We start from the raw sequence: 16,487 nt of genomic DNA, 5'->3' as shown, positions 1-16,487 counted from the left end.
GGGCCTTAAATTTTTGGCTCCTCTGAGGTACTCCCTTAATAAAGGGTGAGAAAAAAGTGGTGGCTCTGTATTGTAATGAGCCAAAATGGCAGAGGCATGAATTTTAATTGATGAAAAAGATAGGTCTTTGTCCAGCATCTCAGTCAAGTATTGCAAAATCTGAGGAATATTTGGTACTGCTGTATCAGTTCCTTGTGCCTGGTTTCAGGTACATAATCTCTTCCATTTTCCAGCACAAGACTTTCTAGTACTAGGCCTTCTGGCTTCCAGAATGACATCCATCACAGCTTTACTGAGAGGTGTTTTTTGTATGACTACATTATTCGCCATGCTGCCAAGTTTAATGTCCTGAGTTGGCTGTGCATGATCTGATTGTTTTGCTGGGACAGTAGTCGAAGTATTTGAGGTAAGGTCCAAGCTGGGTATAGAGATAAGTTCCTTAGTATTGGATACCAGTACTGGCGTGGCCAGTCTGGGACAATCAGTATCATCTTTGGCTTCTCCTGTCTGACCTTTAGGAGCACCTTGGGGAGGAGAGGCAGTGGGGGAAAGGCATATACTGTTAAGTTTTTCCAGCTGAAAGATAGGGCGTCCACTTTCCATGCTTGTCTGTGATAAGTCCTTGTGCAGAATCTTTTTAGCTGGTAATTGAGAGGGGAGGCAAATAGATCTATGTCCAGGCATCCCCATTTCCTTGTTATCATGCTGAAGACTTGTGGATCCAGCTTCCACTCGTGGGGATCCATGAGGTTTCTGCTTAGTTCGTCTGCCAGAGTATTTTCCTTTCCTGGCAGGAATTGTGCCTGTAGATGTACTTGGTAAGTCAAAGCTGTGTCCCACAAGGTCATGGCTAGTCTGCAAAGGGGGTAAGAATGTGTGCCCCCCTGCTTGTTTATATACCACATGATCGTGGTGTTGTCTGTCTTTATCAGTAGTTGTCCTGGATGAAGTAGGTCCTTGAAGGCTGTCAGGGCATTTTGAACAGCTAACATCTCTTTTTGATTGATATGTAGATGCATTTGGTTTGAGGACCTTGTGCTCTGAATGCATCTTCCTGCCATGTGGGTTCCCCAGGCATAGTCTGATGCATCCGTTGTTAGTGTCTGCCTGGCTGGAGGTAATGTGAATGGCTGTCCCTTGTTCTGGTGACAAGCCTTTGCCCATCATCGAAACTCCTGTTGCAGGCAGGGAATGAGAGTAATGACTGTTTCCAGGCTGTGGCAATGTTGAGTCCAAACACTTTTTAGGTACCACTGAAGTTTCCTCATATGCAGTCTTGCAAATGGAATTAGTAGGATGCAGGATGCCATGAAGCCCAAAGCCTGCAGAATTTTTCTTGCAGATAACTGGGTCTTTGTTGCCAACATTTTGAAATAGGTAGCCAGTTGCCTTTGTTTGTTTGGAGTGAGATAAGCCATCTGGGCAGTTGTATTCAAGCTTGCAACCAGGAATGTTATCTCTTGTGAGAGTACTAGTTTTGATTTCTTTTTGTTGACTGTGTACCCTAGGCATGTTAGAAGTCTTTTCACAAACGCCAGATGTTGAAGTAGAATGTCCTTGTTCTCTGCTTGAATGAGACAGTCGTCCAAGTAAGGATATATTTGCATTCCTCTTTGTCTGCAGAATGCAATTACTGGTGCTAGGCACTTTGTAAAGACCCTGGGCGCAGTAGATAAGCCAAAGGGCAGTGCAGAGAATTGGTAATGCATTGAACCAGCCTTGAATCTTAGGTATCTTCTGCATGATTGTCTGATTGGAACATGCAGGTATGCCTCTTTTAGGTCTAAAGTCACAAGCCAAGCATTCTTGCCCAGCATGGGCAGAAGCTGCTGCAAAGTCAACATTTTGAATTTTGGAATATCCAGGAAAGTGTTCAGAATAGATAGGTCCAGTATCGGCCTCCAGGCCTTGTCCTTTCTGGGTACCAAGAACAGTCTTGAGTAAAATCCTTGTACCTGCTCTTGCTCTGGTACTTGTTGAATGGCCCCCATGTCCATGAGGGATGAGACTTGTTTTTGTACCTCTGCCCATTGATTTTTTGGCAGATATATCCAGCCGTTTACCTTTGGCAGAGTTTGGAAATGGAACTTGTAGCCTTGTGACACTATGTTTAGAACCCACTTGTCCTGGGTTATGATGTGCCAATTTTGAGCAAAAAGTGCTAATTTTCTCCCTAAGGGTGCTGCCAGAAGATAAGTGCTTGGTGCAGGCAGGGGGAAGTCATTGGGACTGTTTTCTTTATGTTGGTGATCTATCTTCTCCAGCTTTGGAGGTAGAAGCACCCCATTGCTTGGGCCTATAAGAACCTTGCGCCTGGGATCTGCCCCTAGGGCATCTGGATCTGCCCCTTTGAGGTCTGTCTGACACAGGAAATGACCAATTTTTTGTAGGCCAGTGTCTACTAAACCTAGGTGGCTGTACGTGTAAAAAATCTTTGACAGTTTGCATAGATTTATCTTTATCCTCCATTTTCTTTGACACCTCTTCTGCCTTAACACCAAACAAAGTATCATGCTGTAAAGGTGCATCTAGTAATTTAACTTTAACATGATCAGGCAGATTTTGTTCCTTTAACCAAGCATGCCTCCTAATTACAGAACCCGTAACTGCGGACCTGCAGGAGGCCTCCAAAGAATCAAAGCCACATTGCGAAGTATGTTTTCCAACTTGATCTGCTGCATACAACCTGCATTTCCTTGTTTTCTGCACATTCAGAATTTAACAACAGTTTCTGTTTAAGCAATCCCATGACATGTTGCTGATACTTAAGCATATGAAATTGACAGTTTAAGGCCCTTATAGCCAAAGTTGCAGATGTGTAAACCTTTCTTCCCCATCTATCCAGTGACCTTGAATCTCTGTCAGAGGGGTTGGGTGTTTTGCAGTGGAAGCCTTAACTCCCTTTGGACCCTGTGCAATAGTTTCCGGGTCAGCAGCAGGGTTTTTAAAAAGAAATTTGTGTGAGTCAGGAACCCTGTAATATCTGTCAGGCTTAACAGGAGCTGGGGGTAAGGAGTCAGGGGTCAGACTAGACTCCGAAAACACATCATCTACAATGTCTAACACAGGTGGAATGGCTAGAGACCTGTGCTGAGGTAGTAAAAGAAAATCCCTGAGCCTCTTTTTAGATTCTGAAAAATCTTGGCTCTCCCAGTGGAAATGCTCCCTCATGGGATGCAAGGTTTCCCCAAAGGAATAGTCCTCAGGAGGAGATGATGAAGGTATAGATTTTTAGCATCAGAATCCTCATAGGGGGGAAGAGAATATTCTTGATCAGAAGAGGAATCAGAAGAAATAGAAACCTGATCTGAAGATTCATAGTCAGTGTCTTGCCTAGGCCTCTTATCAGGAGGGGGATGGGAACCCCTGATCAAGGTAATCAAGTATTCGGCCAATTTGAGCATCTGTTTTTTGGGCATAGAGGCCTGTCCACGTGGCTCTTGAGCTTGTTTCCTTGCTTTAGAATGTGCTTTAGTCTTTGCCTTTGAAGCTGAAGTCGTTTTAATGTAAAGATGTTTAGGTGTGAATACACCCTCAAAAGCCGGTACCTGCTCAGCGGATCTGGACCCATCTGAGGGATTAGCGTCCAAGGCTCCAATACTTTGAGTATCCAGCAGCATGGCCGACTCCACGTGGGAGTCGGTAGCGGCCTGCGACTCTAAAGTAGCGGGCGTCAGTGGCTGCAAAAGCGCCTCACTGAGAACCGGCGAACCAGCGACTGGCTTAGGAGAAGCTTCGTCATCGGTTTTGGGCCTCGGTTGTTTTTCTCTAACCTTTTCTTTGCGTTTTTTGTAAACTGCGGTAGTCGGATGGCTATACGATGACATTTCAGGATAATTAAACCGGCGTCCAAAAAATTTTAAAGCAAAATCATACCGATGCTTAATAGTGCGTTGGTTAAATCTAGCAAAAAAATGACAACCAGTAATGTTGTGAAACTCAAATACGAAAATCTCAGGAGTCGGCCGACCGGCACTTGCGAACTGCTTCGGCTTTGGGTACCGCACAGCAAGAAAGACTGAAGAAAATGGTGCTGGCTGCTTCTTTTGTACCCCTGACGAGCTGATGTCAGGGAAGGGGCGACAGCAGCCGACGCAGGACCCAAGACTTTGGAATTCAGGCTGGCTGAGGGCAACCTGCCAGCAGGATTACCCAAATGTAATGACTGCAACAGTGAAACACGAAGAACATCATGTCCTATGCAAACTGCATCAAGGCCCTGTCTATGTATTGCATCCCCTACATGCTTTGCAGGGGAGTTGTATGCCTGCCATACAGGGAGATGTCAGACCACACTGTGGACCTACTGCATATCCATGAAAAAACTAGCACCAGAATTACCTGTTCTACAGACCTACACCTTGCCTGTGGTATAAATAGGACATGCTGGAGAGACAGGCATGTAACCCAGAGATTACACCCTATATGTAAGAGGGTCCTCATCCATGTGAAGCAGAATTCCTCCTCACTGAAAATCAAGTGCAAGTTACACAACTGGATGGGGAAAAGGACAATCATACCTGGTTTTCAACCAACGTCTCTAATGGCAAACCTCAAGATGGTTCATCTCCTACTTCCCGGCTTGTAGATGTTTCAGCTTCCAACACCATTCTTACACTTATCAAGGATATCAGACCTTGTCAGAGTTTAGGGATGCATGGCTAGGTTTAAAGAAGTCCTTGTGTTCATTAGCCTATTAAACACATATGAACCCATGAACCTATACTGTTTTACCTTTCTGATGACATTTTTCTTCTGTGCTGACATTCAATTCTGTGCTCTGATGTTGATGGGTTGATTGTAGATGTGTACCCATAGGTGTGCCCTACACAATCCTGAAAGTGAAACGTAAACATTTCCATGATACTTTTCATTGTGTGACTACACAGCCATTATAACAGCATCCATCGCAATATACACAAGTTATTATGGTATACTCATTATAAACGGCAATGTACAATATCTGTAACTGAGTAGTACAAGTAGCATGTCAAAAGCAGCAATGAATGAAAAAAATTCATATTAATGTAGATAGTCACCCGTGCATCAGACACATACCTTTATTTCCCTGCATCCAAGAGAAAGATGATATGGATGTAGCACAGGTATCATCACTTGCACAGGGTGTTGTGTGGGGGTGCAGGAGGCCTAGGCTGACCCAACAGGTTGGCAGGCATGTGTGTGAGTCAGGAAGGGAAGCAGGCAAGATGAACCTTGGAAATGTGATGTTTGTATCTGTAGATGACCTGAATGCGCCAGTGGTGTGTGAGTGTCTACGTAAACACAGCTAAGCTCAGTGTTAGCACTACATGTCTGTATGTTGGACAGTTGTGAACCATGCATAGTAGAGCTGACAGTTCATCGTCTCTGCCCCCGAACATATGAAGAAAAGGCACTGCCAGAAGTTGCACTGGCACCTCCATGCCCAAGGTCAGGTGCTGGGCTACTACCTGAGGGTGACGGCTGTCTGTTGGGAATGTGTTATCCGTAGGAACACCCAGGACCAAGAGCCCATGGCCTACCACGTCTTGGTGTGGTTAGCACACTCCCCTAAGGAGCACTGGATGTACTGCCACTATGGCAGCATGATTGTACATGGTCACGTTGACTCTCAGCAGATGTAGTTGCTGACCTACATCCATGAGGTCAACGCTCAACTCCAACTAGCCATTCCATCACAGACAACATGAGTTCCAAGACAGATAGTGTGTGATCTGTATCAGACCAATGTCTTTCCACTGCATGAGTGAACCATTCCATGGTATCAGCAACATGGTGGAGGCAGTCACGTATATCAAGACTGTGCTGCATCCATAACCATGAGCATTCGTTGGGAGTTCCTTTCTGAACCCGCCTGTGCCTCCATAATGGCCCTAAACATACTCTGAGTGACACATGATGAGACGCCTGCAAAAGGTGGTGGAGGAACACCAGGCCTCCTATGAGCACCCTTATCAATCTGCCTGTGTGGAACCTCACCAACTGTTTGGCTATGGCCAGGGTTAGCAGTCACTGCAGCCACAGTAGCTACACTTCTCTGTTCAATGTCCCCACCCTGCAACTATCCAATATCTGTGGCCACAGTGGACTGGGTACACGTAGGCATACTGGCTATGTACGGTGATAATGATGAGGGGGGCAAGGTATGTAAACCTCTGTGCCAGATTCAGCCCCTGCAAACTCCCAGCTGTGCCTCACTTTGGCCACCACCATCATTAGTGTCTGAAGAGACTGACATCAGGTTGTGAAGGGACAAAGACCAACCTCCCTGGTCACCAGTGATAAAAAAGGAAAAACATTACATTAATACCTGCACTGTTATGCTCTACAGTACTACATTGCAATTTATGTTAAGCTGTACACTCTGTTGTCACTATTACAGACTTGTATAACCCCCAACCTCATATAGTAGTACATGAGGACATTTATTTCCAAATAATTATAGATTTGGGTTAGAAAATAAAGTTCTTTAAACAAGAATCTCATGAGCAAAACATAAATTATGTACACTGTTGACATTCTGCAGAACTCTGCATAGTTGACAGTTATGGCAATCTGTAATGTCCTAACAATACTGTCATATCAATCACTGCGGTCACACCTACAAGGCATATGTACAAGTCTAAACTGTGTACAGTCAGAAAATAAAATATTTGTACAGTTGGAAATCATGCAGACAGTACATCAATTCAGCCAGCAGGCCTGGGATGATACATTGAAATGAATCTACATCTCTGACAAAACAGTTTTGTGCTTACCAGCAGCAGGAGCATGGCCTCTTCCTATTCCTCATGGTCCTGAAAATATTTGAGAAAGAGGTAATGTAAACAACACCGCATGATACAGCATAACTGGGGTAATATGTCCAAATAGCTCACATTTACAGTAGCTGCTATGTTAACAGGTATGTGGGTCACAATCTGCTCATGAGCTTAAAACTGCAGCTAACCCCCCCCCCCATAAAACACCTGATACCCACTTAAAACTATGTACACCCTGACACGCTGAATATGACAGTATTCCAATGCTGATCTAACTAAGCATAGCTGGATGCTCCACTTGAGTGGAAACAGTGGCACACACATCCACAACATACTGGATGATGGATGCCTGGAAGCTGTCCTGTGTTGCAAGGTTTGCCAGGAATTCTTCGGTGGCTGACAGAGGTTGGTCTGCTGCAGGCCCACCACCAGTGACTTGATGATTCCTGACCACGTCCATTGCATGTCTGCATACCAAGTGAATCATATCCAAGGCACGATGTCACACCTGCTCATATGTGCGATTGTGATGAACAACAGCATTAATGTTATGCATCAGGTCATCCCACAAGGCTGCATGCTGTTGCCTATTTCCCCTCCCTCTGGACAGCAGGACTTGGTAGTGTTGTCGCAAGGTCTCAAAGAGGACGTCATTTTCTGGCTCAGTGAAAGGTGCCTGGTGTCTTGCATGCATGATATCTCCTGAAATACAGATAAATGAGAACATGTTAGGATCATAAATGTGGCAGTACAGTATGTAGAGATACAGCAATAAAGGAAAGCTATCAGTATTCCCTGCTTGATTACACATCTCATATTCAACAGTGTGACAAACATACAAAGGGTGTGGATGCAACTAGGATAGTAGCAATAGTGGCCTATTCTTGTTTGTGCCAAGAGAGCTACTCACGTATGATCAGGCACCCAACACAGGAGTCCACTGTAGTGTGCCCATTAGCAGGAAGCCCTCTCCCCCATAACATATGTATAAACAACAGTGCCAACCAAAGAGCAGTGTACTATTACAACTGCTAACAAAGGAAATATCCAGGAGACCTGTGTACCTAGTTAACACACAGCATTATACCCTTGCTGTACTCTACATCCTCTGTAGGTGTAACACACCTGGAGATCAATGACATGTCGTCAGTACAGTTCTAAGAAAGGCTTACTGATGTAATCCCCGTTCCCCCCAAGTATATTCATAGGTAGGAACTAGGCTATTGGCCCAAGGGCCTACATAAGTCTAGCCAGCAAGATTCCATAGCTTACGCCACCCAAGAAAGTTATTTTCCTGTGCCACTGTCGAGCAGAGACACAGAAGTGATCCCCGGGGTGTATTTCCTATTTCCACTCATCAAGATTTTTTTTGAAGAGTGCTAATGAAGAACTTTGCTTGACATAAATGGGTAGCTTGTTCCAGAGTATAGGAAGTCCCTGGGACAGGAATCTATCCCTCCAGCGTGTCCTGTTTATTGTGGTGACAAGGTTTAGGTCCCCAGAGCGTGTAGCTTGGAGGGATTGGGATTTCTTTAGGTGTAGCATGTCCAACAGCTCTGGGTTTGACATAGCTTTATATGTTAGCCAGAGATCACCACAGAGTAGGCGATATGCTACGGAGTAAAGCTGGAGCTTTTAGAGGCGGTCAGTGTAGGGCATTTGTTTGAGGCCAGTAATCCTCTTTGTGAGGTACTTCTGTGGCCTTTCCAGCTGCTGCAGATGTCTTGTGAGGTACATTCCAAAAAGGGCGTGGTACTCTATAATGGGTCTGAGTGACGAGTAGAGGGGAACAATGACCTCTTTTTTCCTGGATGAGAACCCTTTTATGATGAGGTGTGCCACGTAGAAGGACTTATTGACTACTGTGGCGATGTGACTTTCAAAGGAGAGACTGCTGTCCACCTGGGTCCCAAGGTCTCTTATCACGCATTCGGTGTTAAGCAGATTGCTGCCTATGTGGTAGTTCATGGGTACAGAGTTTTTACCAAAGGGGATGACATTGCACTTTTTGGCATTGAGCTTGAGGCCATGGCTTTGACACCAGCCATCTGTCTCAGTGAGGCCCTTCTGTAGGATGTCAACATCATTTGGAGACTTGACTATGGCTCCTAGTTTGCAGTCATCTGCGAACTTCGTTAGCCAGAGGCCTTCTGTGTTAGCCTGTACTTCAGAGAAGTAGATACCAAACAGAAGAGGTCCCAGGACAGAACCCTGTGGTACTCCACTTGTCACTGCTTTGAGGTCAGATTTGCAGTCTGCAACTTTTACAGTGTGGGTTCTGTCAGTGAGCCAGTTGGCAACCCATCTTGTGAGGTAGGGATTTATACCTAGTTTAGTGAGTTTAGCTATAATTCCAGAATGGGGGATGGTGTTGAAAGCCTTGGCGAGGTCAAGACAGGCTGTGTGAACCACCTTACCCTCATCCACGGCTTTGGTGACTGCCTCAAAGAAGTCGATCAGGTTCAGGAGGCATGATCTGCCTTTCACAAACCCGAATTGGGTGGGATCCAGAGTTTGGAGGTTACCAATGTCTTTGTTTATGAGTTCCATGATGATACGTTCCACGGCCTTGCAGACCAGGCTCGGCAGGCTAATAGGTCGATAGTTCCCGGGATCAGTGGTGGCTCCCCCCTTGTGGAGTGGGATAACTGTTGCTGTGCACCATTCAGTGGGCACAAAGCCTGATGTGAGGCTATTATTGAACATGGTGCTTAAGTGGGGAGCTAGTTCGTTCTGAAGTTCATGTAAAATGCAGCCTGGTATGTTATCCGGTCCCATGGATGCTGTGTTTTTGGCTTTAGAGAGTGCAGCTTTTACCTGCGCAGTTGTGATTACAGGGACTCTGCATTCTTCCTGTTTAGATATGGGCCCTTTAGGGGGTGAGAGGGGGGTAAAGTTAGCACTGAACCTATCTGCCAGGATGTTGGCAATATCAGTTGGTTCTGTAATTTTCGTGCCTTTGTGCTGTAACTCAGAGCAGATCTGGGTGTTGCCATCTAGATTCTTGACATAGCTATAGAATGCTTTGTGGTTGTCCTTGGATTCAGTGGTGATTTTGTTTTCATAGCTAGCTTTGGAGGATCTTATAAGGGATCTCAACTTCTTACTGAGGCTGACCAGGGAGCTCCTCCACTCATGGGATTTTACTCTCTTTTGCAACAGTTTCTTCTTTCTGTTGTACACTTTGTTTATGGCAGGGGACCACCAGATTGGCTTCCTTTTTTTGGAGGATAGTGTCTTGGTTCTGTTTGGGATAGCACGATCCATGCACTCATGTAAGTGCTCATACAGTGCATTTGTGTAGGATTCAGCAGTTCTAACTGTATTTTCCATCTGCATGGGTGTCATGAAGTTCACCACTTCTGTCTTAAGAAGAATGAAGTTGGCTTTGGAGAAATTTTTTACTGTGGTTTCCTTAATGGGGGTTGGGGGCGGGATGTGGATATCAAGGGTGATAAGTTTATGGTCGGATCGGACAAACGAGGAGTTGACTTTAGGTGTGGAACACCGGTCACTCATGTTGGTAATGACTAGGTCTAGGATATTGTTGCCTCTGGTGGGGATGTGGATAAATTGATCTAGGGCACTGGAGTTTATGAATTCCAGAAAGCGTTGAACTAAGGAGTTGGTACATGAGTAGTTTTCCCAGTTAATGGTGGGGTAGTTGAAGGCGCCCATTATTAGACTGTTTGGTTGAACCCTAATATTGTCCAGTACATCAAGAAAAGAGGAGTGGGAATCCTGGGACATGGTGGGGGATCTGTAGCAATCTACAATTTGCAATGCAGTTTTCCCCAGAGTTAGTTGCACTTGGATAACCTCGGATGCATTATGCTGAGCAACTAGCCTGGAGGTTTGGATATCCTTAATGAATATGGAAACACCTCCGCCTTTGGTGTTTCGGTCCAGGTTACATGGCCGAAAAGTGTGGTATGAGTTACAGCCTGGTAGTGCAGGGGTGCTCTCTGGAGCATTGAACCAGGTCTCAGTCACTGCACAGATATCAATGTTCTCCATTTTAAGGAGTGCCTCGAGTGAGTGCATTTTGAGATTTAGACTTCTAGCATTGAGTAACATTACCCTCAGTTTTTGCTTGCCTGTTCCTGTTATGGTGGTGAATTTGTTATTTGAACCCTGTCTAAAAAAGGCACTATAGGGGCAGCAAGAGCCTTAGCCAGTATCCAGAATCCCAGGGGTGACAGGGGCAGGCCATCTGTGGCAAAGCATCATGGTCTGTCGACCATGTCATTCCAAGCAGACAGATACTGGATCCCCTTAGAATGACACCAGAAGCTTAGCCAATTGTTGAAGTCAATCATTTTGTCCTTGTACTGTGGTATCAGTCTGGGCGGTGGCAGAATGCTACTCAGGGCTAGGGTCATACCTGCCTGGGCTACAAGAACGGACAGCTCTTCCATGTCTCTTTTCATGTAGTCCAGGGAGGCACGTCTCAGGTCATTCACACCAACATGGACAATGACAGAGTCATATGCATCATGTTGGAAACAAAATCGTTACATACTTGATGGAGTACAATACTCCTCTGTTGAAAGATACAGCTATATAAGCACTCTGGCTAACCAAACTAACTCTCATACACAGTGGTTCTCCTAGCTAGGAGTTTGCCTTTTTAAGATGGTTCTCATTAGCCGGTGATTGCCTCTAAACCAATCTGTGATTCAGGAATGCTAAATGTAGCATACGCAGCTGATTTGCAGTATAATCAGCCAATCCCATGCAACTACTCAACAAGATACAAGGCCTCAATGTAAATTCCATCTCCTTTCTCATATGTTGGGGTAGAAATAACTGGGGTAAAAATACTATGTCTGCACAGAGAGAATGTCTGTAGCAGCTACCTTTTACATACAGATGTGTGTACTACAGGCTGAAGCTGCTGCTGCTGCAGGCAATAGGCATAGTCAGAGAGGCTGCAGAATATGCAGGACAACACTTAAGCATAACTGTGGGACCTGTGGCAGCCTTGATGTACAGCAAAAGCCTGATTGAGGGAACACATCCCATTGGAAATTAAGGTATGTGTTTAAGGTAAGTATGTTAGACAAATGTATCATTAACAGAGTAAAAGGCAGCATGCTTGGTGTGTCCTAGAACAAGATAGGGGGTAAATTAAGCATTGGACAACTGCCAAATCATGTGTTATGTCATGGTAATCATCTGGAACATGTGTGCTGGCAACCCTTGCTTCTAGCATGACCTCCATACATGTATATTACTTGTGTGGCTGTGGTTGTCTGTAATATCACTAGCAAATCATTGTGGGCTGCAGTCTGATATTACTGGACCTCATCTGAATTACATACTTTAAAATGCTCTGTGAATTCATACTAATGCATGGCTTGACATTCTATACACTTTCTAGAGTTGTAATAGGAATTGTTTAAATGTCATCCTATCTGTAGTCCTTTGACTTCCATTATTTAGAAGCATACATTCCATCTGTACTGCTTTGGGTGGATAAATAGGTGATGAGAGAGTCATACATATCAGAATTTATAATGGTGATGTACACATACATGTAATTTTAAATGCTAGACACAGCTGTATTTGAACCAAGGACCATGTGGACCACAAATTAAGGTTTTCAAACCATGTAACAGATTGAGCCACTAAGTCACTTTTACAGCAGGTGTATTTTTACATGTTGTAGATATAATTGCACACTTATTTGCTGTTACATACCTCACTTACATCTATTATTATGTACAAGGCTTTAAAGTGATGCATTTTTCTACCAGAGTCGCAGTCAAACTCCTATTTTTCCATTAATCATTTATCGGATTTGCAAGATGTGCAGCATTGCTTAAACACACTTCATGATGAGAAAATGACAATTACTATGTTTTGCTTAAAACACCTGTGCTAATTAACTGACTGTGCTGCTTGGCAGGTTGATGCACTGTTCTTCAGGTGCAGTGGTACTGGATTTGAAACAGGGCATAGGTGTACTTTCTGAAAGTGTTTATTATGTTTTCAAAATTATATTAATATACCACCAGTTAGCATTGGTGAGAGAGGCTGCACACAAATTCTTTAAAGAAAAGAAAAATTGGGGAGATAGGACAGTGGTGAAATGGGGTGCAAGCAGGGGGAAAAACAGTGAACGGCAGGTAGGAATGTGCAAGAAGGGTGTAGGAAAGAATCATATCTATCCATTTTTTTCAAAGGCAACAACTGTGCACTTTAACATTTTTTTGGCTGTATTTGGACTGTCACCCCCAGAAAGAGGGGCAACAACAACATAAGTGCATCATTGAGCCAACTGGACCAAATTAAGTGTGTCTAGTGGACATGTGTGTAAAATGGAGAGCTATGTATGGGATGATTTTTTTTGGGGGTGGGGACAGGTGCCCTTTTCTTTAAGGATAGAGTGGAATGTTGGGGAAGGAACACAGGTATTTGTGGGGAAGATAAGTTAGGAAGGTGAAAAAGCTTTTGCAGACAGACAAGACAGACAAGACAGCAGACAGGGTTGGTGTGTGGACACAAGAGCGGGGAGAACACCTTGATTTGGGAGGGTGCTGTGAAATCCCAGTTCCTGCCAGTACTGTACCTTTACTGTTCCTGTGGAGGCAGTGGTCAACACTGGCACCTGGGGACAGACTGCCCCACCAGGATGGACAGCATGCTGTCCATCATGTGTAGGTGTGCACCAACAGTTTAGCACACAAGCTTACACACCATGCCTGGCAGCTGGCCTTGGGCGATGAACGCACCTCCACTCCCAGAGGGGGGACCACCCCTAGCTTGTGGGGCAGAACTACCTGATGGAGTGGATAGTGCAGTGGCAGCAGATGGGGCTCCACCAGGCTGCGGCCCAGACGTGCTGGGCCCCAGTGCTTCTGCTGGGAGAACCAAGGTAGGTGGATCACCAGGAACCAGTCTACCTTGTCGTGCTGTGGTAAATGAAATATAAACATAAAGGAAAAATAAATATAACCAAAACAAATGTAATTAATAACATAAGAGAAAACAATAATGAATAATGGAAACAAATTGAAAATAATATAATGCGGAACACAACAATAAATAATGTAAATGAAAGATTTTTAACACAAAGCAATATTAAATTATATATAAGGCCAACATAAGAGATAATAAATAGTATGATAATATCAAATGATAATAATAAATATATTTAATAAATAAAAAAAGAGAAGGTGGGGTGAACGAAAAAAGAACATTAGTAACGTCACAAATAAGATAACTACACAGACTACAACTACATATTTCTAGATATGTTAGATTTCCCTTTTGAGAACACTGACTGCTTATATTGTATATGTGATGTTCCACGTACATACCTCTCAACCTCTTAGCATGGGACATTCTTGGCCAAGCCATACATAATGGTGGTACAAAGACACAATGACAGGAAACATTCTTACATAGTGTGCTCATACAAGAGTAGCAATGTGTTCTGATTACTTGAAATACAATTTAATGGCAAATCTGTTATGTCATATATCTGCAAATCAGAGGACCAGACATATGAGGCAATATTCAGTGCATTCAGCAAAAATCTTGACAGTTGAGAGGTATGTTTATGTACAATGATTACACTTGGCAGCTGGACTTATCTTAGTTGGCTGTTGTGGGATTAGGACCCACAAGTAGTGACTACAGGAATACTGAACATTTTATCTTAAAAAGAAAGTTATCAGACCACCATCTCCATTTAAACTTTTATTGATTCATGTTGTGTCAAATCTTGCATTTACTCACATGCATAGCTGAGTAGGAGTTCCATTACCTTACACCTTTACACTTTACATTATTCATTTACTGACTGCAGCCTACAGCATATATCAGACAATATAAGTAGAACACAACATTGACTCAATCTGGGTATTGCACAGCATTTATTTCTGACGTACTAAAACAGTACTGCCTAATGCACATATGTAAGATGGCTGGTGTTGTTAGAAGTCACAAGCAGAAAACTACAGAAATGCAGAACATTGTATTTGAAAAGACTAAATTAACAGAGCAACATCTCCTTTTAGACTTTATTGATTTATGTTGTTTCAAATCTTGATTTACACACATGTATAGCTATGTAGGAGTTCTGTTAACTTACACATTTACCCTATTCATTTATTCACTGCAACCTACAAATATGTCAGACAAAATAAGAAGAACACAACATTGACTCAGTCTGGGAATTGCATAGCACTTATTTATGACATATGCTGAAACATTATTGACTACTGTACATTTATCAGTTGGCTGGTGTCGGATTACAACCCACAAGCATTGACTACAGGAATAGTGAACATTTAATTTCAAAACATTAATTATCAGAGCACCATCTCCTTTTACACTTTATTGATTAATATTGCTTCAAATCTGGCATTACACACATGGATACCTGTCTAGGACTTCTGTTAACTACACGTTAACCCTGTTCATTTAATGAGTGCAATCTACAGCACATTTCACACAATGAGCAGACCACAACATTGACTCTTAATCTGGGTAGATGACAACATTAACTGATGGTTGGAAGCTATGCTACACAGTACCCACGGAGGAGATCTAGATCTGACTCTAAGTCTAAAAAAAATTTTTTAAAGCTTACAAAGTCTGTGAGCCTATGATAGAGCCCAGCTCTTCCACATGGAAATTGAAATGGCAGCAATTGAACTCTCTAGAGTAGCAGGAGAAGCACCCTCTGTAACGTGTATTCACCCATTGTGTATTCACTTAGAATTTAGTAGTATATGTTTTAGTAGTAGAAGCCTAATATGCTAAGAACTATATATTCTGAACTGCTGGTGACAAGAGATCAGGACCTGGCTAAGTTAGAGAATTGGGCAGCCAAGCTGGATGGGAGGACAGGCTGCTGGATGGGGAACCCTGGAGTCAGGGAGTCAACAGAAGGCAGGGGCAGATGGAAGGGGTCCCAGCGAATGCAGTGAGTTCAGGGGGGAAACCAAATTTTGATGAGGCAATGAGAATGAATGAGTGCTCGTCCTGTGAAGGTTCCTGGCTTTCTGGAGAAATTGAGTATCTCAATGAAATGGAGGAAATGGGAGAAATGGGTGCAAGGTCCGGGGCCTGTCGTAAACCAGCCCCTCCCTGGGGGGAGGGAGGGAGGGGTAGGCAGGGCACTGCATTCCTGCATTTGGCGGACGAACGGCTAACCAGGTAAGAAGGAGCCCCATCCCCACAAAAAAAAAAAAATCACTTAGACCCACTGACTGTTCAGAGATTGTGGTAGCAGGCTCTGTCATTGCTCAGCGCCTATGGTATACAGGATGGACCCGGGATGTGTGCTGCTAAACCGCAGGACTCTGCCTGCCTGCCAAATTCTCATATGGCCTCTGCATAGTTGATTGTTACACTGAGAACCCGACATGTTGCAATAGTCCCTAGAGATAGTCAGGGAGGAAAGGTTCAGACCAAAGAACTCTGAACCCCTCAACTCAACTCTGAATTGTTGATGATTGTATTGTAATTGGTCCATTCGCCTGGACTGTCTCTCCCTGAAGAATGCCCCCCCACCCTATCAGGAAGCGTGGTCACCGTGTCATGTGGCTGTGGTAGCACAAGCGGCCTCCCCTGAAAGGTTGCTTGCGTTGAGCCACCAGTTTAGGTGTTTTTTTTTGCAAGTCCTTGTTATGAGAATCTCAGTGTTAGAGGTCTGGCCTGCAGTAGTTGCGGGGTGTGGCTGGAAAGGAGCCAGTCCGTCCAGATCAAACA

At 44.0% G+C, this 16,487-nt stretch overlaps 1 protein-coding gene across 3 annotated transcripts in view; it reads right to left on the bottom strand.

The window, feature by feature from the left end:
- Positions 1 to 16,487, bottom strand: part of PACRGL (parkin coregulated like) — a 592,831-nt gene that overhangs the window by 481,397 nt on the left and 94,947 nt on the right. The window lies entirely within an intron of this gene.

Source organism: Protopterus annectens, chromosome 2.part1 (assembly GCF_019279795.1).
Source record: "Protopterus annectens isolate FY-2018-M chromosome 2.part1, PAN1.0, whole genome shotgun sequence".
In the NCBI taxonomy this organism is placed as follows: domain Eukaryota; kingdom Metazoa; phylum Chordata; order Ceratodontiformes; family Protopteridae; genus Protopterus; species Protopterus annectens.
Note: the sequence above shows the minus strand (reverse complement) of the source record. Positions and strands in the feature narration are given on the sequence as shown.